Below are 27312 nucleotides of genomic sequence, written 5' to 3' on the forward strand. Positions count from 1 at the left end.
CGCTGTCCCGGAGTGGACTTATCTGGTTACAGATGCAGGGAGAGTGAGGTCCGGACGAGTGAGGCGCGGAACATCAGTGCTGATAATTGAAATTGAACTGTTAGTCCCTGGAGCAGAAGCCGATGGAGTTTTGACACTGACTGTCCCAGATCCTCTGAGACTGAGTGGCTTGCAGAGCTTGATTTTGGAAGATCGTTCATTTCCAACTGTTGAGTATCAGCCACCAGCTCAGGAGATTTCAGCATTGCAGGGTGCCATTGAGGAGATTGGCTCTAATCCTATAAGAGATGTGAATTGAACTATGAATTATAAATAAAAACCTTTGTTCAATGAAAGATAACCTAGGCCCTTCGTGGAAGAAGAATAAAATTAAGGACCTTTCCATAGAGGAAGAGAGAGGGCAAAGAAGTCTTTCAACAGTGTAAATAATTGTGCAACAAACTGAGAAAACTATTTCCATGACTTCAAGAACTGTGTATGAACTTTGTTGGTCAACAGTGAGAGCGAGAGAAGAGACTTTGCATTGATCTTCTTACAGCCACAATCTGAACTATTTTAAAGATGGAGTCCGGAAATTCAAACCATAGAATAAAATGTGTAATAGGCACACTTATAGTAGGAGTAATCATAGTTATGTCAGTAGCCATTACTATGACCGTTATAGTTTCATACAAAGCAGAGGTTGAGGGGGTGAAAGTGCATGGGACATCCACACCTACCACTTCTAGTACAAAAGAGGGTACATTAGGAGCTGACAGTGATATGATTGATCAAACTAGTCGCTTGTTGCACGTATATTTGTCTAAAGGTGATTATACATTGAATGCTTATGCTAAGCTGCTGTATGAATATGTGAATACAATGGATGTGAGAGATTGTTATGTGTTTATGGAATTACCTGCATCTGTTGAAGAGGGTATTAGGTATCACCATTTGACCCTGGCATATGCTATTGCTTGCAGTCTGTTGCTTAGCATGTTTTATGGCAAGGGACATTATGAGTACTATTTCTCGAATTACGATGTGGTGGTTTCAGAGGTTCTATCTTACATGCACCTAGATAAGTTAGATTTTTAGAAACAAGAAGCCAGAGCTCATGTGGGCTTTGGTGTTTTGCCCAGTGGGCCAACATTGAACTACAGGGGATCAGACTCATCCTCTGCGAGCAGCACCAGATCGTCTTCTTCATTCTCCTCTACCTCCTCATCCTCCTCTCCTGTGCATTTCTACTAGCTGACACAGCTGCTTGGAGGAGGATTAGGTTCTCTCCATGGACTGTCCGTCACCATCCACTAGTGGATGGTGCAGCTTCCTCAAGCGACTCAATGTCCTCAGCACCTGAAAGACAGAGGTTGCAAAAGTATAAGTATTTGCCTTAGTATATTATGTGGTACAACACAAGGTCATAATATCTTTGCATTAACTGATATTCCCCATGTGACCTGGTATGTGTACACCTACTTGTGAAAATTCAAACTCACAAGCTCCAACCACAGCTCTGTCGTTTTGGGATTCCCCGTGAGGTCAGCTGCTGAACTTGGCTCCTTAAGTTCATTGCAAAAGATGTAGTCCTCGATCCAGTAACTTCAGAAGGAGGGTGACATTATGATTAATGTTCAGCATGATTTATATGTGAACATGCAAAATTAACACAGTCATCACTGATTATGTTGGGAACACTACACACCAACTGATTCTATGAAAAAGTGGCAATTTCTGCTAATGTCCTTTACAAGGATTTGGTTATTGTGCACGATTTGGGAATCAGTAGTTTACAACACAATATGGCATGCTTACCTGATGGACGGATGGTAGTGGTTCTGACTGCTACAGCCAGGATATCTCCCAAACCTCTGGATGGTGTCGTCTAGATCACTAAGGAAGTCCTGACAGCAGCTGTAATGTGCCATACATATCCATATTTCTATACAGATGATGATGGTAATGATTTTATATGCATATGTCATAGGTATAGACCAGTAATATTCAATGTACGGCCCGAGGGCCGCATGTGATCCTCCAGTCATTTACATGCGGCCACCTCGTCAATAGCAGCAGTGGGCTGCTAGTAACTCAATATGACGGAAAGGCCTAAACAGGCCATGATAGGGGAAAATCAGTCTTATAGAGTTTAGACCAACATTACTCCATGGAAATTCTCTAGGGCAATGTCCTAGGATATGGGGACCCGTTCATCTAAAATTAACTTTGCTGTAGACAACTTTCACCATACTTTAGTCACAACATTTCATAAACTCGCACCCTATAAAGTTTCTAAACAAATCTCATCTAGGCTTCATGCCCCCTGTTTTAACAATGACCTGCGCCTGCTGAAAGCAGGATGTAGGAGATTGGAAAGATGGTGGCGAGGGTCAAAGGCTTTCAATGACAAAGAAGCTTTTAAAGTCACTCTTAAGGAATACCATGTTCTCATCGGAAAGTCATAAAATTGAGTTTTATCTGCAATCAAATAATGCGGGTAACTCCTCTAGAGTATTGTACAACGTGTTCAAGTCCCTATGAATGTGGCTCTGAAATACCTGCCTCTCAATAACCCTGTGATTTGTTAGCTGACTTTTTCGAGGAAAATGTTTATGCAATTTATAGGAAATTTCCTATGAATCAGGACCTGTCTACTGCTAGCCCTCCGAGGATGCTGGAGGACAATCCTCGCTCACACTGGGATAGGTTTTTTCCTCTGATATTAGAACTAATTTTATTTACTTTCTAGATTGCCAAGTCAGGCTCTCCGTAGGATGTTTGCCTTCCAAGGATTTTGACCTCTCTTGCAGCCGAATTAGGTCACGCAGCTCTGCATTTGCTTAATCTATCGCTTAAATTGGCCATGGTGCCCCTAGCGTGTAAAATGGCTTTAGCGGTTCTCATACAAAAGGATCCAATGTAGACCCTAATAACTTTAGTAACTACCACCCTGTCTCTCTCCTTCCTCTTAGGAAAAATACTTTAAAGTCATGTCAAAAAACAGCTTATGGCGTTCCTAGAAGCTCATGCAATCGTCAACCACTCTCAATTGGGATTCCGAGCAGCCCATATTACTGAGACTGCTCAGGTAGCAGTTACTAATTCCATCCGGATCTTTCTGGATGCTGGTACTCCAGCTATGCTGGTCGTGCTAGATCTTTCGGCGGTGTTTGACAACACGTCCCATGAAGTTCTCATCAGCAGACTGCATGGGATCAGGGGCAGAGGTTCTGACTTGCAGTGGTAAGCTGACTTTCTAAAGGATCGTTCCCAAATTACCGCCTGGGCTCCTTTAAATGTCGGCAGGTACCTTTTACCAAGGGGGTGCCCCAAGGCTCATCATTGAGCCCAACGTTGTTCAACATCTACGTGGCTCCCTTAGCGCAGATTGTTAGAACCTATGTTTTCAAAATAATCTTGTATGCCAATGATACGCAGTTGATCTTCTCTATGAAACAGGACTTTGGGAGGACTATGCTCTGCCTCCATTAGAGACATTTAATGAGAGAGATTGCTGCTTAGATGTCCAGGAACTGTCTCCAGCTGAATAGTAAAAAGACGGAAATCTCAAAGTTCGGTAAGGCACAACATCTATGGCCTTCGGACTGGTGGCCTGCGGAATTAGGCACTGCTCCATGTCCTCAAAAAATTTAGGGGTACAAATGTATCATGACTTGTCTATGAAAAATCATGTAGCCGCAAAGAGAGGGATTGGTTTGCCACTATGCGGGTCCTTAAGAAAGTCTTTCCTTGGCTCCTGGCTTCGGCAAGGAAAATACTGGGCAAGCCGCTGATTATCAGTCTCCTAGATTATAGCAATGTCTTGCTTATGGCAGCTAACAACACTCTTTTAACAAAACTTAAAGGCGTTCACAATACTGCTTCCCGATTTGTCTGTAACCTCCCCATAGGTTCTCCTTCGCCCTCTATCCCCAGAATCTGCCATTGGCTACAAGTCAGGAAGTGCATCTTCTTTAAGGTCTATCTGAAGGACAAATTATGCTACTACTAGCCTGTACGCACACTGAGGTCTTGTGACAAGGCTTTTTTAGTGATTCCTCTGATGACACTAACTTTTAAGCTACAATAAATTAACAGGCAAACGTGTATTTGAAGTTTTTTTTTTGTCCTCATACCACCATTGTATGTAAATTGCAGCCTGCCAACCGTCCTGTACCTCCCCAGGCTATTTGCAATATTTTAACAGTCCCGCGCACAAGCCCGTCCAGTAACCTGGTTTCTAGTTCCACGCAGGTGTAATCATAGGACCAAAAAGATTAGGTTCTTATTGTGCCATTCCAATTCAGAAAAGCCTCCCAGATCTTAGAATGCGTATTATTCTCTGATCGTATGTCCTTTTCACAGGTACTTTTTACCGCCTGGAACTAGTCTATGCCTAGGGGCGGTACGGCATCTGTCCACTTTTTGCAAATTTCTCTCCTAGCGAGAAGAATCAGATAAAAGAGCAGGGCCTGCTTATCCCTAGAAAGGGGCGAAATCGGCTTATCCTCCACCCCTAGCATAATCAACGTTAAACGTATTTTTATGTCAGTGCAGAGAATTTCATCAATTGCCTTCTCCACTGAAGACCAATAGTCCTGTGACAAAGGGCATTCGAAAAGCATGTGTCTGTCGTCTGCACTCAACAAACCGCATCGGTGACATCTTGGGGCGACAGCTGTTACGAAGTTTGCCAATTTATATGGTGTCCAATATAGCCTATTTGTTGTGAAAAAGTGATTTATTTTTAAATTTGATGGCTTCACCACTTTATACAGCAGCTTAAATAAAAGTTGCCACAATCTCTGTGGCTCCGACATCTGTATAACACCATCCCAGATCTCATAAGGTGCTTTGACTTTCTTCTCTTCAAAAGACACCAAAGTACGATACCAGTCACTTACTTCCTTCTTTTTCGGGGCTTCATTCTGTAACTTCTTTTCAAACTCCCCAAATACTCCGGTCTCATTCCTGTTTGTCTCCCCCCAGGATAGTAACTGCAGATATTTAAACCTTGAGAGGGACCCCCCGTCTTTACCCACAAGATTTCCCATGGCACCACCTCTTTCATCATCATGAGGTACCACCAAAGCTCAATTCCTGCCCTCCTAAGTGGAATACTTAACTGGTCTTGCAGGCATTCCGGCGTGCCTGTTGAGTCCCATATTGGGGCCCCCCCTGAATAGTATCCCATTCCCAATATGCTCCTTATTCCGACCCACAAGATAAGTACATCCTTTAGCGTCTTCAACTTTTTAAAGAATTTCTTTGCCCCAAATTTATATAAAAATCCTTTTGCACCCCACTCCTTGACCATCTCCTCTAACAGCCACCCCACGCCAGGGGCCCCAGTGTACCTAAAAGAGCTCTACAGTTCTTAAACTGAAATGTCATACAATATAGCCTTAGCTCCAGTAGCACCAGCCCGCTTTCTGCCAATTTACGCCGCAATTTCTTCCAGCACATACGTGCTCCCCTATCCGCCCAAACAAAACTACCCAATTTGCCCTGTATTTTATCTATCAGACCTCTTGGGAAGGTAAGGGGTATGCAATTAAAAAGAAAAGTCAATGTAGGCAGTAACACCATTTTAATTAGATTTACTCTTCCTTGTAATGTTAATGGGAGGTTCTTCCATCTAGTTAGTGATTTCTCGATATCCTTTGCAACCCTCTCTAGGTTATGCTGGGGGATATCCTGCAATGAATTAACAAAGCTAATTCCCAAATACCTGATCTCTCTCTGGATACTCCTCCTCCAATCTGGGATATTCCAACACATAATCCAGTTTTTCTCCTTATTCACTGAATATCCTGAAAAGGCCCGCATTCTTCCGCTAATAACTCTACCCTTGGAATTGTAACAGCCAGTTCTGCTGTATAGATTATGAGATCGTCCACATATAGGGCAATTTCTTTTCAAATGCTCCTGTACGGAAAGCCATAACCTGTTCATCTTGACGAAGAATCTGGGCAAATGGTTCAATATATATATCGAACAGCAAAGGGGAAATAGGACAGCCCTGTCTCGTCCCTCTGAGGATCATAAAACTCCTAGTAAGAGCACCATTAAGGAGAATCCTGGCTGTGGAGCGATGGTAAAGGGCTTTTAGTGTAGTTATAAAATAAGGCCCAAACCCCATGATCTCCAATACTGCCCATAAATAATCCCAGCAAACGCGATCTAAAGACTTGGTGGCATCCAATGTGACCGCCGCCAAGGGGACTGACCTTGATGTAGCTATGTCGATGCACCCTATTAACTGCTGGGTCAATTCGAGCATTTGTCTCCCAGGAATAAACCCCTTTTGGTCTTCATGTATAAGCTGAGGAGCAACTCTGGACAACCTCCCTGCTAAAATGCTGACAAAGATCTTATAGTCTGCATTCAGCAGGGATATCGGCCGATACTATTCTGCTTTTGCTGGGTCGTTAGCAGGTGTTAATATCAGGACTATAGAGGCCTCCGTCCCTGATTCTGGGACCTGTGCCTCGCCCATATACATCATATTAAACAGACTTTCCCATACTGGCAATACTTCCTCTATTACCATTTTATATACTTCTGAGGGAACAGCATCTAACCCCGCAGCCTTCCCATTTTGAGATCATTTAATTGCTCCCCTGATCTCTTCTTGCGTGATTGGGGCTTCCATCATTTCCCCCCCTTCCTCATTCATTATAGGGAGGCCAAGCGAGCTAAGCCAGCTTCTTAACTTTTGGGGATCTGGAACGGTATCTTCCTTATAAAGCTGCGAGAAAAGTGCCACTATTTGTTCCTGCATAGTTTCTCAACTGTCCAGCTTCTCCCCTGAATCGCTACTCAACTTCTTTATTTCGTTTCTAGATCTTTCTACTCTCGCTTTCCAAGCTAACAATGCTCCTGCTTTCTCTCCATACTTGAATTCCTTCATATTCGCTGCTTGCCATCTTGCCTTACTAGTTCTAACCTGATTTTAAATTTTAGTTGGACCTCTTCTAACCTCTGTTCCATCCTCTCCCTTTCCTCTCCCACACTTATGGTATGCAAAGCCTCCTTGAGAATCTCGACTTCCTTTTCCATGTTCATTAGTTCTGACCTATCTTCTCGATTTTTTGCGCATGTAAAGCTTTTCAAGACTCCTTGCATATATGCCTTAAAGGCATCCCATACTATTCCAGGGGAGGCAGTATCTTTATTAATGACAAAGTATTCCGCTGCTGTTTTTTTCAAAGCTGTCTCAACCCCCCCCCTTCTAGAAGCAGGGCACGCTTTAAAGTCCATCTCTTAGGAGGCTGCGGTCCTGAAGCTTGTAAGGTTATCATTACAGCTGAATGGTATGAAATATGAGATGGGAGATGCTCAATCTTTTTAATATTAGCTGCAAGGCTTCTATCAACTAAAAAATAATCTAATCTAGAAAAGTGATGGTGCTTTTTGCTGTGATACGTTTACCCCCTCATCTTCCCTCTCAAGTGTCTCCACACATCTAATAAATCAAGGTCCCGAATCATACTTTTCAACGCATTCCTCATTCTGGGGACATAAGCACTGTCCTTCCTCGTTAAACGGTCCAAAACAGGATCCATCAGTACATTAAAGTCCCCATCCACGATTGCAGGAGCTGAAATATCTGCCAGCCTCAATTCTAAATGTACTGCAGATCATCCTCGTTGGGCCCATAAAACCCAACACATTTAAAATCACTATCCGCCCATTTTAAGCGAACTAAAGCCCATCTACCCGAGCTAACCGTACTCGATGCCTGAAGATCTTTCCCGCTTTTGCTCCTAATTAGGATTACGACTCCCTTACAACATTGTGCTTGAACAGAAGCGATGAAACTTTGGACCCATCCACACCTGCCAAACAGCTCTTTACTTTCATTTGCTAATAAATGCGTCTCCTGTAAAATCAAAATTTGTGCCTGTCTATATTTTAAATATTCCATCACTTTTCTCTGTCTAGGTTTAGACCTGAGACCATTCAAATTCCATGTGAGAATATCAATACTCAGAATTTTAGCCATGATACTTCCTAAAATATTCTATTCCTTTCTTCGTTACTGCATTGTTGACTTTCTCCTGCATAAAAAGGTTCTGAGGACTTTTTTTGTTTTTTATCCCACTGCACCCCACCAGTGCCCACACCCTCCCACCACATTCCCGACCCACCCTCCTACACCTACCATGGGGAACCCTCCCTATCTTTTTAGGCATAACAATGCCTAAGGGCGCACCATTGGGGGAATTTTCCACTAAAGTATTTAGAATTAAGAGACCGGCCTATCCTATAATCCAAATTGGTCATTTTGCAGTATCTCCCTTTCTAATCCTGCCAATTAACGATTCTACATCTTCCACTGTCCGGAGATTATGCATTTGGTTGTTCCACACGTGTATTTGAAGGTTAATGAAAGTTAAAGTAAGGAAGTAACTAGGGGGTCCTGTACCCCTTAACTTTGGAAACACTTACATTTTTAGAGTCTTCTTGCAGCATAAGTGCAAACGTATGATAATGTCTCTTCCAAATTCTAAAAGTGTGAATATCAACATGCAGAACTGTTTCACCTTTGGACATCAGATCATATCAGCGCACTGCAAAATAATTTTTTTTAGGGATATTTTTCAAACAATAATTTGGTAACATTTATTCTTCCACCCCCTTCTCTACAGGACACCAATTCCCATAGTCAACTGAGAGGTAAATCATTTTTGATGTGCATTCTTTGGGTGGCTTGTGTTCCTATTATACATAAACAACATCCTAGTTTATTTAATCTAACACTGGAGAAAGTTTTCTACAGCTCACACCCTAAAATCATGTATTGCAAAGGTTCGTTTATTAGTGATTATGAAGAAAGAAGAAGGAAAGTAAAAATAAACAGTTGGCTAGGATCACAAAATGTTGTTCAAGTGTAGAATCTGGGATTAATGCTAAGGCTACAGGTTTCACGTTTTATGCAGTTCCGCCACCCGATGTATATGCTTCGCTTCCTCTACACCCACTTTACCTGCCCCCCATCACATCCTCAACCGCCACCCTGCTGGCATCATTGCGGCCTTAACCCACACCAATGACCATGCATTTTGACCCACGGGAATTTGTTCGCGAGTATCCATGTTATGGACTTTCAACCCAGTTCTGGCTACTCCTCTTTAGAAGAGACAATATTAGCAATTGGTACGTCCTGTTCACTTAAAATATGTTTAGAGTCATCCTTTCATTAGGCAAGATGTTATGAAGTAGTATACTTTATGAGCCATATCCAAGCATATGAAGATGACTGACAAAAGGAATATTAGACACACACCTCATACTGCTGACATTTCATCCAATATTTAGAAGCAAGAGCATTTTGTTAATTTATTATTAAATGTACTTACCAGGGTTTGCCATATGCCAATTGCTTAGTTCCTGATCAGATGACCTTGTGGGCTGTGTTTTTTTGCCCAACGTCACTAGGACAAAAATGAGATGAGTGTATTAAGTTTACATCCTAGTTGACACATGTAATAAACAAAACCTCCTAGTTCATTTCACATGTCTGAGACTGTTGATGGATTCTATGTAAAATATCTTTGGGTTGTCTGATCACATTGTAGTAGATGGGACCCTCTTCTGGCCATAAATACGTACCAATTGGTGCTCGTGGTCTGGGTTGATGTACCTCATGACAAAACTTCCTTACAAGTGGGGCGCCCACTGCTTGATTGGCTGAATTTCCTCTGGCTGTATTTGGCAATAAAAAGGAGAAAGTCACCAGACAATACCAAGGAATGATGATTATATAAAACTTGTCATATTTACTAAATTGCATTTACAAGACAACAGTTATGGTTACTTACTCGGGCACATTTTCTATCGCCATTTACCTGTGCAAGATGAATACACTAGCAGTGATGGGCCACTGTTTGTGAGTGATAAATTGCAAGCTACAATTTCTATCACAAAGGCTGGGGCTAATAGTGCAAGGGACAAACTGCCGCTCTTCTCTGCACCACTTTACACCGTTGCACTTTCCGCCACTCTACTCTATGCCACTGCACTCTATGCCACTACACTGTACTCTGCACCCCCTACTCTACACCACTGCACTGTATGCCATTCTACTCTTCTCTGCACCAATCTACTCTATGCCACTGGACTCTATGCTAATGCATTCTACTCCACTCAACTCTAGAAAACTCTATGCCACTGCACTCTACATCCCCCTACTCTACTGTGTACCACCCTACACCACTGCACTTTAAGCTACTCTACTCTACTCTGCACCACTACTGTCTATGCTACTATATTCTAAATCACTGTAATCTACTATGCACCACTCCACTCTCTGCGACTGTACTCTACACCACTCTACTCTACTCTGCACCACTTTACTCTATGCCAATTCACTCTATGCCACTGCACTCTATGTCAAGGCATTCTTTGCCAATCTACTCTACTCTGCACCACTCTGCTCTACGCCACTGTACTCTGTGCCACTCCACTGCACTCTACACCACTATACTCTGCTCTGCACTACTCTATTCTACTCCACTGCACTCTACTCTGCTACAGTATACACTACTCTGCACCACTATAAGCTGTGCCACTTTACACTATAACCCTGCACTCTGTCACTGTACTCTACTCTTCATGACTCTACTCCACTGCAAGTACTTGTGTCCAAACACTCCTCCCATTTGTGGCGCTACTTTTTGTTTTTGTTTTCAAACTCTCCATATGAGTGTTTTTGTTTTCAGTTGGTCTCTCACATCTCCATCAATGTAACTTCAATTCTGTCCCACTCGCTCCCCCTTCCATGTTGCTTCTTTTCCCTCCTATCCCCATCCTGTACTCCATGCCACTGTATTCTACACCACTGCACTCTACTCTCTACAGCTCTGCATTCTTCTCCGTGACACTGCATTCTAAGCCACTGCACTCCATGTCATTGTACTTTACTCTGTACTACTCTACTGCACTTCCATGCACTTTCTACCAGTGCACTCCTCACCACTGCACTCTACCACTACACTCTGCGCCACTGTACTCTACGCCACCGTAGTATACTCCACTTCATTCTTTGGTACTGTACTGCACTCTACTCTGTGCAACTCTACACTATGCCACTGCAATCTATTCCACTCCACTCTGCACCACTCTACGTGACTCTACTCTATTCTACTCTACTCTAATCTATGCCGCTGCACTCTATGTCACTGCAGTGTACACCCCTCTACTTTACTATGCACCAATTTACTCTGCCACTTCACTCTACTCCACTGAACTCTATGCCACTGCACTCTACATCCCTCTACTCTGCACCACTCTACTCTATACCACTGTACTCTATGCCAATGCACTCCACACCACTGTACTCTACAACACTCTATGCCACTTCACTCAACACCACTCTACTCTACTGTACACACTTCTGAGCCACTGTACTCAAAGCCACTCTACTCTACACCACTATAGTCTACTCCACTGCTCTCTATGCCACGGTAATCTACTCTATGTTCAAAGAACAGGGGACCCCAGTATTATGACCCGGGGTAGTTAAGGTAGTGAGAAGAACAAAGGTCTGGAGGAGGCCAAAACTGGTCCTCAGGTAGCCAAGGCTACTAATATTTAAGAGCAGCGTTAGTTGGGACACAAGGTTTTGGAGTGACATCACATTTATTAATAGCATAAATGTGATATCATATACTTTTAATAGCAATAGTTCTAGTGCTCACACAAAAAGTGAAAGTGCGTGAAGGTGCTGGTGACATTTAAAAGTACATCACATTGGTAACAACAGTAGTTAACAAAATTCCCAATTCAATTAAATATAGTAGAGGAGTTATGGTTGTACAGCTCGACAGCGTTTCGATCTCATGGATGTAGGATCTTCATCAGGATGAGGATAAATGAGCAATAAGAATTAGAGATACTAGGCGGTAAACCTGAATACTTGTGGTGTTGGACCTTGATTCCGTCAAGGAATTGTAGTATTGTAGAGTCAATCAAGGAGCCTCGGAGTCGGGGAGAAGGCACCTATATTCAATTCAGTGGAGGCCGAGTGCTTGGGGGAAGAATCAAGGAACCTCGGAGTCGAGGAGGAGCGTACGGTAACGAGCTGGGGCCGTGCGCGAGTTGAATTGGAGGAGCCGTGAGCTGACGTCGTGGGAGGAGCGACGGACCCAGGCTAGCGCCATGACAAGGCATGGGAAATTAAATTTTTAAAGCCGGGTCAACGTCGGCCAGAGGACGCACGGTGCGAAGCCGGTGTCGTCTTGGGAACTTGGTAATCTACTCTGCACCACTGTACTCTATGCCACTGCATTCTAAACCACTCTACTATGCACCACTTTACTCAAATTCACATCACTCTATGGCACTGCACTCCATTTCAATTCATTCTACACCACTTTTCTGTAGTGTGCACCACTCTATCCCACTTCACTATATACAACTGCACTTTCTGCCACTCTACTCTGTACCACTAAACTCAAAGCCACTCCACTCTACGCCACCACACTCTACGCCACTCTACTCTACTCTGCTCCCCTCTATTCTATGCCACTACACTCTACACCACTGCACTCTACTCTGCAGCACTCTACACTACTCTGCACTACTATATGCTGCACCACTCTATCACCTGCCCTCTATACCACTGCACTCTATGCCACTCTGCTGTACTCTACGCCACTGCACTCTAAACCACTGAACTCTACTATGCACCACTTTACTCTATGCCACTTCACTGTACGCCACTGCACTCTATGTCAATGCACTCTGTGCCACTCTACTCTATTTTGCAAAACTCTATGCCACTGTACTCTATGTCACTCTACTCTACAATACTTTATGCCACAACACTCTACTCTACTGTGCACCACTCTACGCAACTGCACTCAAAACCACTTTACTTTACACCACAACAATCTGCTCTACTATTCTGTAGTGTTTGTCACTGCACTATAAACCACTCTACTAGGCACCACTGTATTCAAATCCACTTCACTCTACTCCACTGCACTCTATGTTAATGCACTCTATTCCGCTCTACTGTACTCTGCTCCACTCTATTCAACTGCACTCTACACCACTGCACTTTCTGCCACTATACTCTACTCTGCACCATTCTACTCTAAGCCACTCCAATCTACACCACTGCACTCTACTTCACTCTGCTCTACGCTGCACCACTCTACTCTATGCAACTGCACTCTACACCATTTCACTTTACTCTGCAGCACTCTACAATACTCTGTACCACTATATGCTGCACCACTCTACTCTATCCTCTGCACTCTATGCTGCTGTACTCTACTCTTCTTGACTCTACTTTATGCCACTGCAAGTAATTGTTTCCATTCAGTCCTCTCACTTTTGGTGCTACTTTTTGTTTTTGTGTTCAAACTCTCCATATGAGTGCTTGTGTTTTCAGAGAACAAAGGGAGTTAGTAAGCAGTTCCTACAGGGTTGATGCAGTGACTATAAGGTGACAATCTACAGATTGATTTGTCCAAAAGGGGGATGGGGGTTTCCTCCTTTCGGATAGAGTGCCCTCAGACACCCAGCCCGCTGGGTGTCAGGCTTCATCATTGGTCATGCTCCTCATCGGGTCGGCTGTGCAATACTCGATGGACACCCTCAGTGGGGGCTCTTTGGCAGAGATCTTTTATCCTTGCCGTTTGGTGAGTACGTGTGAGGGGCCCTAAAGTGTAGAAGTGTGGTGTGTGATAAGGAATAGGTGAATTAAAACAGGGGACGGTTCTCAGGGCCACTACTTTAATAATCCTGCCTCCTACCCTGATTAAAAAGGTGATGGCGACTAACTACAATAATGTTGTAAGTAGTTGCTCTCATGTGGTCAACATGTTTCTTTCCTAATAGTCCCAGAAAATTGAAGTGACTCAGTATTTCGGCATGTATGCTGCACCTGTGTTAAAAATAGCCCTCCCCCGTCTCTTCTTGTGTTAATGCTTGTGTTTTCAGCCCATCTCCCACATCCACATCCATTTAGCTTCTATTCTGTTTCACCAACTTCCATGATACTTCTTTTCCCTCCCTCCTACCCCCATCTTGTACTCTATGCCACTGCACCATACACCACTGCACTCTACTCTACGCCACTGCACTCTTTTCTACGACACTGAACTCTAAGCCACTGCACTTGATGTAATTGAACTCTACTCTACACCACTCTACTCCACGCCACTGCACTCTACTCTGCACCACTGTACTCTACACTACTGTACTCTAATCCCTTGACTGTAACCTACTGCACTCTACTCTGCACCACTTTACTCTATGCCACTGCACTCTACGCCACTCTACTCTGCACCCCTCTACACTACTGCACCCTATGCCACTTTGCTCTACTCCACGTTAGTCTACACCACTGCACTCTATGCCAATGCACTGTACACCACTCTACTCTACTCCACTCTGCTCTGAACCACTTTACTCTAAGCCAGTACACTCTACACCATGCTTCTCTGCATCAATCTACTCCATGTCACTGCACCCTGTGCCACTTGTCTCTGCACCACACCACAGCACTTTACACCACAGTGTGGCTCAATGATTAGAGCGGCAGACCCTGATGCAGAGGTCTAGCCCGGGACCAGGGTTCAATTCCCCGCCTCGGCGGGTCTTGGGCTCAAAAAATTCCACGGACCTGATAATTCTCGCCTCGGTGCCTATTCCAATCATGGAGTCCCACTCTGCAACTCTGGGCAATAGCTTGCTTAATCTCCACAACGGCCCCCACAACGCTAAGGATGCCTGGCCTCCACCTTGGGGGTGCCCAGGAGTGGACGCCTCACAGGGAAAGCCAGGATGGGTTCCACAGCGGTATTCGTACAAGCGCCTTGAGACCCTTGCGGGTGAGTAGTGCGCTATACAAGTATCAATTTACAATTACATTACTTTGCACCTCTCTACTCTGCACCGCTGCACTTTACACCATTGCACTCCACGCTACTGCACTGTACGCCATTCTACTCTGCTCCACTCTGCTTTGCACCACTTTACTCTAAGCCACTACACTCTACACCGCTCTTCTCTGCATCAATCTACTCCATGTAACTGCACTCTGTGCCACTCTTCTCTGCACCACTCGACACCATAGCACATTACACCACTCAGCTCTACTTTGCACCACTCTACTCTGTACCTTGCTAGTCCACACCACTGCACTCTACGCCACTGCACCATACACCACTCTACTCTGCTCCACTCTGCTCTGCACCACTTTACTCTAAGCCACTACACTTTACAACACTCTTCTCTGCATCAATCTACTCCATGTAACTGCACTCTGTGCCACTCTTCTCTGCACCACTCGACACCACAGCACATTACACCACTCAGCTCTACTTTGCACCACTCTACTTTGTACCTTGCTAGTCCACACCACTGCACTCTACGCCACTGCACCATACACCACTCTACTCTGCTCCACTCTGCTCTGTACCACTTTACTCTAAGCCACTACACTTTACAACACTCTTCTCTGCATCAATCTACTCCATGTCACTGCACTCTGTGCCACTCTTCTCTGCACCACTCGACACCACAGCACTTTACACCACTCAACTCTACTTTGCACCACTCTACTCTGCACCACTGCACTCTACACCACTGCACTCCACACTACTGCACTGTGTGCCGCTATACTTTACTCTGCGCCGCTCTGCACTATGCCACTGCACAGTACTCTCCTCCATTTTATGCCACTGCTCTCTACGAAACTACTCAGCACCCCTCTACTCTTCGCCTCTCCTCTCTATGCCATTGCACTCTAGACCATTCTACTCTAATCTGCACCACTTAACTCTAGGCCATTGCAGTCTATGTCACTTTACATTACTCTCCTCTGCACCACTGTACGCTATGTCACTGCACTCTACACCAATGCACTTTATGCCACTCTACTGTACAACCCTCAATGCCACTGCACTGTACACCACTCTACTTGGTTGTGCATCACTCTTCTCCCGTCCACTGCACTCTAAGCCCCTCTACTCTACTCTGCACCACTACAGTCAACAGTACTGCTCTCTTAGCCACTGTAATCTACTCTGCACCACTCTACTCTATGTCACTGCACTCTACGCCACTCTACTCTAATCTGCACCACTTTACTCTATGCCACTGTACTCTACACCACTCTACTCTACTATGCACCACTTAATACTACACCACATCTTTCTACACCACTGCACTCTATGTAAATTCACTCTATGCCACTCTACTCTGCTCTGCACAACTCTATGCCACTGCATTGCACGCCATTGTACTCCATGCCACTGCACTCTACTCTGTACCTCTCTGCTCCACGCCACTCTACTCTGTGCCACTACACAACACGCCACTCTGCTCTACTCTACACCACTGTACTCTGCACCACTGCACTTTACACCACTGCACTCTAAACCACTCTCCCCTATTCCACTTCAGTCTACACCACTGCACTCTGTGCCACTGCACTGCACACAACTCTGCTCTGCTCCACTCTGTTCTGCACTACATAACTCTAAAACACTACTCTCTACGCCACTCTTTTCTGCACCACTCTACTCTACACCACTGTACTTTATGCCACTCCATTTATGCTACTCTACACTGGTTGATTGGCAGAGGCACGCATGGCTGACCCATGCGTGCCTCTACAACTCCGTCCTAACCATGAAAGCGTCTTAACCATGCATTTCTTTACCATGCATGCCTTTACCATGCAATGTTGTGGTGAAGGCATGATTGGTAAAGGGATATGTGTGGTAAAGATTACAGCTACCCCTCCCCCCCTCCCCACCCTAAGCCCTAAAATCCTATCCCCATACCTCGCTCCCCGACCCTGTGGCCGAAATTCAACCCCACCCCGCCCTTAAAACTTAAAAAGCCTGCCTGCTTTCCAAGAACATTGTGCCTTCTAAAGAAGAGTAGCACGTTGGAGGGAGCGTGGTCTAGCGGGGAATCCTGGCAAGTGCATTCCCTTAGCAAGGTATGAGGAGACACCTGCTGTACTGAGCAGGTTGTTGCCCATGTGCAGGGAACGTTGCTGACCCTCATATGCCAGAGAAGGGCCACTTAAACCAAGTCGTACTCATTGCTGTGACTAACGGGTCCGCTCCCGTGTGCCCAAAAAAGTTGGTGACCCCGTGTGCCAGTAAGGGCCATTGTGAAGAGATTGCCATACCAAGAGGGCTGGAACCCATGTGTGGTGGGAAGCCCGCAACCCCGTATGTCTGGAAGGGCTACCCATGGAGAGATTACTGTACTGAGTGTGCTGTAGCATATGTGCGGTGGTGAGCTGGTGACCCTGTGTACCAGTAGGGGACGCCATGTGGAATTCTGCAGTGCCAGTCGGGTCGGAACCCGAGGCAGTGGAGAGACAGTGACTCTGTATGCCAGAAGGGGCCACCAGGAACAAGCAAGAAGTGTGACTTGGTTGGGATTGTCACTGAATGAGAGCGGTCACTGTGGGGACCCTTACAGATCTGTATCGTGACTAAGGATCAGCATCAGACCTTCGTACTTTCCCCACGCTCACATTCACGATGGGAAGGACCAAAAGTACTTACCCAGCTTGGAGGAGCTACGAAGGATTCCAGGTTGCAATGGTTGCATGACCTTGTGTGAGCAACTTGAGGACGATGAGTGCAGCCAACCTGGGTCATGTGCAGGGACAGCTGCTGTTGCTCTAGAGCATAGGTCTTCAAAGTGTGGGGCGCCCACCCGGGGGTCGTGGCTATGTTCCATGGGGGGCGCAAATGCCTTTGTAAATACTTGTAAATGAAGATGTCCTGGAAATGTGACTTTTATATTTATCGCGTTTCCAGGCTGTCTTCATTTACATCTAGCAGGCAAAGGGCATATAAAAGTATGGCAACTGTTATTCTTGGCATTGTGGTGGCAGGGTCAAAGACGTGACTAAGATGCTAAAAAGAAAAGAACAACATTTTGCATAAGTATTTTGTTGTTTTTTCAAATTTAGCCAGCTGCATATAAAATAATGTATATACCTTAATCGAAAAATAAATGCAAATTAAACTAATCCTTGGGAATGCTTTCTTTTATGTTAGCACACTTAAATTAATTAATGTGATCACTGCAGTTGTCTGTAAGATCAGACAGTCACATAATTGAATCCTGCTTGGCACAGTATGGATTCCTGACTTGTGCATTTATAATGCTAAAAAGACTCAGCCTATAACACAAAGCACTCTAAATATGCAAGTAATTATTTAGAAATTATTATACACTGTATAAGCAAGGCTTCTGGAATTACGTGGTGGGAAGGGCAAAATTATGTGGCAGGGTTGACAAAATTATGTGGCAGAAAAGCAAACATATGTGGCTTGATGCTATACTTTTTGTGATGGTGTTACTTCATTATTTTATCAATTTTACTCATGCTAACACTGTGTGGGTAAATATTTCGCCTCAGTTGCAGATTTACAGCCTGCTTTTGACCTCGTGTATAGGAGTGATGGGACAGTGGAGAGAGTGGGCGCAGAGTAGTAGGCATCATTTGTGCCACAGATGTAGTGGCATAGGGGAATGAGGCATCAACTAAACCCCAAACAGTATTGTTGTGCTATCTTTTCTTGCTTATGTTGGGGCTCAGTTCACCATTGTTGTGCCAATGTTGCTTTGGGACTCAGACCAATTGCCCAAGAGAAGGGAAAACTGAAGCAGGGGAGACTCATGAGCTTAAGCTTTAGAGAGATGGCAGAGCCGGGAATGGGACAAGATAGAGGCCCATGTTTTCGATAAGGTACAGAGAAGACCGCCAGTTCGCAAGGCAGTCAATTTCATTACTGAAGCAGGCGCAATAGCATTGGGGCTCAGGAGTGAGAGGCCCACTGCATACCAACTGTGACTGCCTTCCTTTATTAAAAAGAGGATTGGAGGCTCACTTTTCTTCCTAGCATTAAAGGTGAGGGCACCCTTGCTACAAAGTGGTGGGCAACATGCCAGAGCTCATTTTATTATGAAAGGGTCAGATAATCTGTTCCAAGATTGGAGTAATGGCCGTGTATGGTGGGGAAGGGGCGAAAGAGTTAGAGGACACCGTTTAATGCTCAGAGCTGCAGCTTTCATTAGTGCAACAGGTGCAGTTGCATTGGGTCTCAGAAGCATGAGGGTCAAACAACACCCCAGTTCTCAGGAGTCACGTTATTGCGTGATATATATGCTCTTTTGTAAGTCTCACATTTAGTGTGGATTTTCAACTACAGAAAAAGTACTCCTGAAATTGTAATCCCACCCCTTGCACTGGGCCTGGATCCTTCCTCTCCCCCAAGTACTGCTAAAGTTTTGGAGGAGGTCCCGACTTGAAAACATTTTGCCCAGGGGGGGCACACAGCAAGAAAGTTTGAAGACCTCTGCTCTAGAGTCAAGTGCTGAAGAGATATGTGGTCTGGTTACTCAGGATCCATAGTAGGTCAAGCCCAGAGAAATCAGCAGTGAAAGACCTCAACCCCCATGGTTGGGCCCAGTAACCCATACTTGCTACGGGGCCCTTTGAACGGGGTTCTGACACCTTCATTTGGTTACTCCTTTTGGTTTGGTACATTTTTGTGAAGCTGTTTCGTAGATGTAAACCATTTAGACAATCTCTGTATAACCAAATCCTGTCGTTTCGACCGCTTGTAATCCATTGCGACTTGCTTGTCTCCACTTATGTCATCATGTCCAGCACAAGCAAGATAAAAACAAGGGAGTGGGATTGATAAACAGAGATATACTGACAAAGTTGCTGTATCACTCTCCCCATCAAATAAGATCTAGTTACACATCATTTGTTGTCCTGCCAAGCTCAAGAATACATTTATTGAATGCATTTCTGAATGTTTCTCTAAGAACTAATTATGTCATTGAGTAACATCAGCACTGGTTGAAGCGATGCCAGTTGCAACACTTTTAAAGTGCCGAGAGTACACTGTGCATAAGCAAACTAACACAATCCTCTTCCCTTTCTAAACATAACCGAGGTTGTGGGCCTGATGACATCACTATCCTAGCACCTCCAAAATCACTTTATCCTAATTCCCGGACACGACTCATGAGGAAAGATAGCTCAGTAACATAAGTGCATACGACTGACACCTAATCTGGTGTACCACCAGAATATTGCGGGAACTGCTTGTTAGTTATATTTAGGACCACTTTTCCATAGGACAAGCATTTTTTGGTTTGCTAATAACTTTGACATGTTCTGAAAAATCTTCACTAACCTTTCAAAAGAAAAAGTTCATCCACCCCAGCTCCTTCATTGAAGGAAGGACACCTTCCTGCACAAAAATGATCCTTAGAGGCTTTTTTCTCTTTCTAAGTGTGCTGCTGCAGAATGTGGAACATTTGGAAGGAAGAAAAAACGAGGAGAAATAAAGATATTTCTCAACATTGCACCTCTCCTGGGTAGGCATACCATTTTGACACACTCCCATGTTTACTTGTGTTAGTAAATCAAGAAATGCACCAAAATACTTGGGTGGATGTGCTGGAGCACCCACTCTCCTTCCATGTAACGCCTTCCCAGCACAGATTAACGCAAGATGGCTCTCTGTGGCATGGTAAATCTCACTTAAGGGTTTGCATTGCCCCTGATAAATCTAGCCCTGGATTATGGTCTTTGGGGAGATGTTGCGCCTTTATGCTATTAACCGAATTACCGCTGCCTTTTGTTCCTCTTGAAAGATTTGCTGATTTTAAAATCATGGGGTTTAAGTAATGCAAAAAGTCACAAATGAATTTAATGAGTCATATGATGAAATGGATAAATGATTTAAACTGACTTGTGGAGCGTGACCTACCTATAATGGATGTTAAGATTAGAATGCTGGTAAGAAGATGTTAAACTCCCCTCCGATATGCCATTGCATCAGAACCACTACTGTGTGCAATCAGATGACTGCAAAAAGGCCAATTTTACATCTACCACAACATTGTCATCTTCCATTATGCTGATGATGTTATGTTGTACCTGCATAATCCTGCCCAGAACCCTTTTCCAGTCATCAGAGAATTTATGTTATATAAATCACTAACCCAGGTGAGCATTAACTAGAATAAATCAATGATTGTCCCATTGACTCCCGCAACGTCTCCCACTGTGATAGAGTTTCCCTAATCTTGGTGCTCCACATCTCTTAAGTACCTTGGAGTCTGGATCAGTCGGGACACTAAGCTATTTATCTCTGAGAACTATGGCATTACAATTTCCCAAATTGACGAACCTGATTCGGCAATGCAAAAGGCTTTCTTTGCAGATCTTGTATTTTCTTGGTTCTTTTGGGAAAAAAGAAATGTCCACTAGTTCGGTCCAAGGGTTCAGAGACACTGAAAGGTCTCTTGGGGGGCTAGGACTCAATTTCCAACAATGCACCTGCACAGTCCAAGAAAAATCCAGTTGCAACTGGTTAGCTGGGCAGATCTTCTCTTTGGTCTTGCAGGTGGCTTCTTCCATTACTGTTGTACATGTTGCTGATCAGGGAGTCTATTGACTTTACTTTAAGTCAGGCACAGTCCTTTTTTTGTCGAGCCTTGAGAGTGCAGCAGGTGCAGTAATTTTGGGTGCAAGACTTCTGTGGTGCAGTCCAAGGGTCCAGCAGGGCAATGCTTCTTCTTCCTTTGTTCCTGACAGTGGTCTGTGGAGCACCTGCATCTTTCCCATATTTATCCTCCATTCTGGGCTTGTAAGGGGGAAAGAGGCGCACCAACCAATATGGGTAAAGTTACCTCCGTCTGCCATGACCATTTCCTGCAAACTGTCGGCAAATATCCGACCCAGAATGCACTGATTTCTCAAAAAAATCAAAATGGAAAAAATCTCTCATTTGTAAGTGTGTTGTTGTGTCCTAGCAACTGCCTTGCATTTTTGTCATGTTTACCAGTTTCCAGAGGTTCTGGAAGGTGGACCAGAGGAGGAGACAGTTGTTGCTGTAAGGACATGTCCAGGGGTTGTTCCTCCTATCTTAATAAAGTTATCTGATCCAAAACTACTGTTTGTGCCTCTTTAAAATGTGTGTCTGTGTAACCCAACCCAAAGGTGTGGCTAACACCTCACAAGACTCCCCTTTCAGCCCATCTCCTAATCTAATTAAGGGGGCTCCCATCTTGCTGAGTATCAAGGAAATGGGGACTGGCCTGAGTCCTGTGACATCTGTTCTCCAGCCTTTGAAGTCCAGCGTCTCTCCCTAGCCCCCGTTCCTCTCCCTGGCATCTCCAGGAAGTAAATCTCCTCCCACCAAATGGCTTTATTGTTTGAGCCCCAGGCCTCTTCATGCTTACTCAGGGAGCGGCTTGGCTCAGGCTGTCAAAGGCTGACCAACTAGAGGAGGCTGGTACTAGGCTGCTTTAGGTAACCTCGGATAGTAAGTTCGAAAACTACTTTCCTGTAATAGTTAAAAAACTGACCATGGTAAGATGTTGGATTTACAGTAACCCTTGTTTTGATACTTTGAATGATATTACTAGCTAACTCCCAAGCAAAGATAAACTTTATTAAGTTTAATAAAGCCGTCCCATGTTAGCCTATGGGGCTAGCAGCACTACAATAGAGCAAAACGTCTTTGGCTGTCTTTCCCTAACGTGTCCTATAAAACAGCTTTTATATTGTCCCTGCTTTTTATAGCAATATATACTACACTTGAGGCACCAAGGGGAGACCTTAGGAGTGACCTATAAGTTATAATAGGTAGTTTGGGGCTTTGGAAGTAATTATAATTCTAAAGTTGAATATGGATATAGTTATATTTTAAAAACAGCCTGCAAAGCACAAAATTACATCAGACACCACATCAGTGCACATTTAAGTTCATTAAGTCCACTGGATCTCAAATCCTACATGCCCTACCATAAACTAGGGACCTACAGGTAGGTTTTCTTGGCCAATTAGAATTATACCAACTACCATATAACTTTTAGATTACAGAACACTGGCCCTGGGCCTGGCTAGCAGAGCCCTGGTCCCTTTAAGAGTCCATAACCACCTGAATTAGTCACAAAATGGGGGTGATGAGGACAAAAAGGATGACTGTCCTACTCCTGCTAAGTGGTGCTGGGATGCCATGATGGTGTGGCCGCTTTGGGAAATCAGTATAGCAGGCCCCCTGGAGAAACACAGGATGCCCAGTAATTGCATGAGTGAACAATGTGTCGCTCATATGTGATTGATCTATGTGACAAATGATTTTATGACCTGTTTAGAGGAGAACCCTAACCCCACCAAGGTCATTGCAGCTTTTGACAAGATTTCAGTCCACATTAGCAACAAATTAACTGGTACAGCACGAAAAGGGGGTCACAGTAGAATAGGGGGATGGTTTAATCAAAAGTGCACCAAAGCACATTCTCATTTGATCCAGACCTTAAAAAAAACCCCAAGAAACCAGCTAGACATTAGAGTAGCCAGAGCTTCCTATAAGGATGCCTTAAAAAATGGAGGAAGGATCTGAAGCACTCTGCCTGGGAAGCCCTATTAAAAGCGAGTGCATTAAAAGATACGACTGGATTTTGGAATGCAGTCAATGCCCCATTTTTTGTGGAGAGAAATTCTGACCAGGTAGAGATTGTCATTGAAGAAACGCTTTGGGTTAAACATTTTACCGAGTTATACAAACAACAGACTTGTACTGGACTAATGAGTTCATTGGTGGGAGTTACGAGCACCACAGAACTGGATGCATTAGTCCTATTTCCCCTTAATGTAGTCTTCTCTTTAGACGAGGTGGAATTAGCATTGGCAGATAGTTCAAATAGTAAAGCCCGGGACCAGACGGTATTCCACTTGACATCTATAAGGATAACGTCGCCCTGTGGGCACCGCTCTTGACCAACGTTTTAAACAGTTGTAACATCAAGGGTTTTCCAACTACCTGGCAGGAAGCCATTGTAGTCCCCATCTTTAAGAAGGGGGACAGAAACGATCCTAAATGGTATAGGCCAATCTCCCTCCTTGACTCGCTAATGAAGGTAGCGGGCAGAATTCTTTTAAATCGCCTCCAATCATGGGCTGAGGAGAAAACCGTTCTTTCGAAATTCCAGTACGGCTTTAGGTCAGGTCAGGTCTTGGCACTGTCGAACAAGGCCTAAACTTGGCCTTAGTAATAGGTAAATATTCGGCAGCAAAGAGGGGAAATTTATTTATGACCTTTGTAGACCTCAGCTCGGCCTTCGACTGCTTGAATCATGATATTTTGTGGGCTACCTTAGTAGATCTTGGTATTGATTTTAATATTCTTAATTTTTTGAAAGAGCTATATAGAGGAGCAGGGGCTAAAGTCCGCTATGGAAAACTGGGAGAATGCACGCCCAAATTCCCAATTGAGAAAGGTGTCCGCCAGGGATGTATCCTGGCTCCTTTTCTTTTTAATATATATATAAATGGGGTGGCAGACCATTTATTAAAAATAGAGGTGGACTACCCGCAAATAGATGGTGAACGTGTCCCTATCTTTCTGTATGCCGATGACGCGGTCATTATGGCCCGAACACAAACCGGCCTCCAGAAGGCCTTAACCAGCTTCTCGGCATACATGGGAGATAGGGGCCTTAGGATTAATATTGGAAAGACCTATACTATGTGCTCCTCGAATAAGGTAAATATTACCTGTAATATTCACTTAGAAAAATCAAAGATAGGCTTAATCGATACCTTTTCCTATTTAGGAATTGTTTTTAACAAGAGGGGTACCTGGAGATCAGCGATTACGACTAGGAATTTAGCGTTTTCACGGGCTATTGGCGCTCTGAAGCAATTCGCAAATTAGCTAGGGGGTAGGCCAGTACGCATCCTGATTGACATATATAAGGCGAAATGTGTATCGACGGCTGTGTACGGAGCTGGTATATGGGGGGTTGCAGATTGCCATGAAATTCAAATAAAGGAAAATGGTTTTCTCTGCTACCTGCTCGCTGTTCCCCGCTCCACCTCTTCCTATGTTTGTCACAAAGAACTGGCCTTGTCTTTTATTTCGGATCTAATTAAAATCAGTCCTATCTTGTTGTGGCATAAGATCTGGACTACAGCAGAAACTGCTTTTAATAGGGCGCTTATTGCTGATTGTATCAAACTTGAAGGCTCTAAAAAGATCCAGTGGCTCTGTTCAGGAATTTTTTAAGAATATCGGACACCTTGAATTTTATGATTCCCCCGGGACAATGTCTTCAATCTCCAGACAGGCTCTGAAAGAAGTTTGCCTTGCCTGTCTGGAAGATCGACGCTGGTGCCTCGAGGGAAAAAAGGCCTCTGTTGTTTATCATCAATTCCTGCTGCAAAATCCCGGGCTACCGCTTTATTTGTCACCCGATCAGACAAGTTATAGCAGAATGCTTTTAGCTCGTTTGAGAACTGGAAGTTTTTTCAGGATGTTAACTTTTCCTACCCAAAATGATTGGTCATCGCAATTAACAACTTGTCCGTGTGATGATTCTTCCACCCAATCAATCATTCACTCTGTTTTGTTCTGTAGATTTTACAAGTGGGGGCGGAAAAGATATTTACTACCTCTCCTTAAACTTTGGAACCTGAGACAATGCAGACCAGCATTATTTAAATTATTGACCTTATCTGATGAAATTACTATTACCGCTGTGTCTAGGTACCTGAAATATGTGATTAGATGTAGATCCACCATGGTTTGATTGAAATCCTCATGAGTTTGTATGACTGTTGTTCTATCCTTGCACCCTTGGAGCAAGGGGTTTTGGTATTTAGGAACTATGTATTGTATATAGATTTTTAACCATTAATTGTTACTGTTTTACTGGTTGTAATTATTCTATCTGCTTTCATGATTTTAATGTAAAATCGAATAAAGCTATCTTTGATTTGATTTGATTTGATTGATCTATGTGTATTATTCTATTTTAGACCTCTATTTGGAATTTGGTTTGGATTGTTTGACCACTGAGATGTACTATAACCTCAGTTGTCTGCTCGATGTTTAATGTTTAGCTGATGTATACTTGCTATGTTCTTAATTGAAAAAAATTAATAATAACAAGTATCCGCAATGCAATAGGTCTTAAATTACTGAAAGTTTGAGCTATTGGCATTGCTAATAATAATGCACGCAACTCAACAGAAAAAGCTCCCCTATGACCTATATTGCTTTACAAAAACAGATAGTATCTGGTATGGGTATGTACAAAATCACATGAATACAAATGCACAATTGTAGAATATAAATCAGATTATTTATTATATCTTTAACTTGTAGTTTATTTTCATTTTTGTTTTCATAATCTATGTGTCATTTGAAACATCAAACAGCAATATTTTTATAAATACATGTTTACCTTATTATACAAATAATGTCCTTCTATTTCTTTAAAAAAATAGTATATAAATGCTTACAAAAGTGTGAACCCCCTTCAACATGACAACACTCTGTCATTGACAACCACACTTCATTCATTCAACAACAAACGTTCACAGTCATTCGAAACACATATACACATCAGGGTGTATAGAGAAGACACGGATGTAGAAGGTCTCCAAAACAAATTTTAGGTGACCATATACAACAAGGTCTGGGCAGATGAGGTCGACGCACGTTTCGGTGGGTTGAAACGCGATGAGAACTACCTTCTTAAGGACCTTTCCAAAAATGGCATAGGTTTCCACACATACTTTTGACAGGGGGTACCTCTGGGGCAAAAGCAATTTATTTTTAATACCCCATACAACACGGGATTTGTCTATATGCAATTTGTTGGACCAATACTTTACAAGGAAAAGAAAAGAGAATTTGCAAGGATTAGAAGATAATAAACCACATGCCCAGTGATAGTACTGTTGTATTCACTTTACTGATATTTAGAATCTGAAATATATGAAACCTTTCTTACTCACTGAGAGAGGTTCCACGTGATATACAAGGAAGCAGAATAGAATTGGTTTAGACCCTAACAGTCCATTCTGAAAGTGATGAAAGAAAAGGAATAATAATGAGAATGGTGAAGATATACACAGATATTGACGTGCTGTACATGCATGCATCCTTCGATGTGTCCCTACATGCAATGCAATTGTCAACTTAACTTACAAGATAGTTCTTAAAGCTAATCAAGTCCAAACACAATGAGGATGCGCAATTATGAATAGCGCTCGAGGCAGTAATACTTATTATGCTGTGGCCAAAAAGTCCACGTGCGATGCTGTTGGGTAAGAGCAAACAAGATTGTTATTGTGAGGGATGTCCCAACTAAAGATTAACAGGGTATTGGTCAGTTGTTTCAACCTTAACCTGTGGCACCACACTGTGTGCCTATATCCAAAGTCTCTTAGGAATATTGGCAAGTACGACAGTGGTATATGCAGTTTTTCTGCGAAAAAAGTGCAAAACACAGGTT

The sequence above is a fragment of the Triturus cristatus genome, chromosome 6 (genome assembly GCF_964204655.1).
Source record: "Triturus cristatus chromosome 6, aTriCri1.1, whole genome shotgun sequence".
NCBI lineage: Eukaryota > Metazoa > Chordata > Amphibia > Caudata > Salamandridae > Triturus > Triturus cristatus.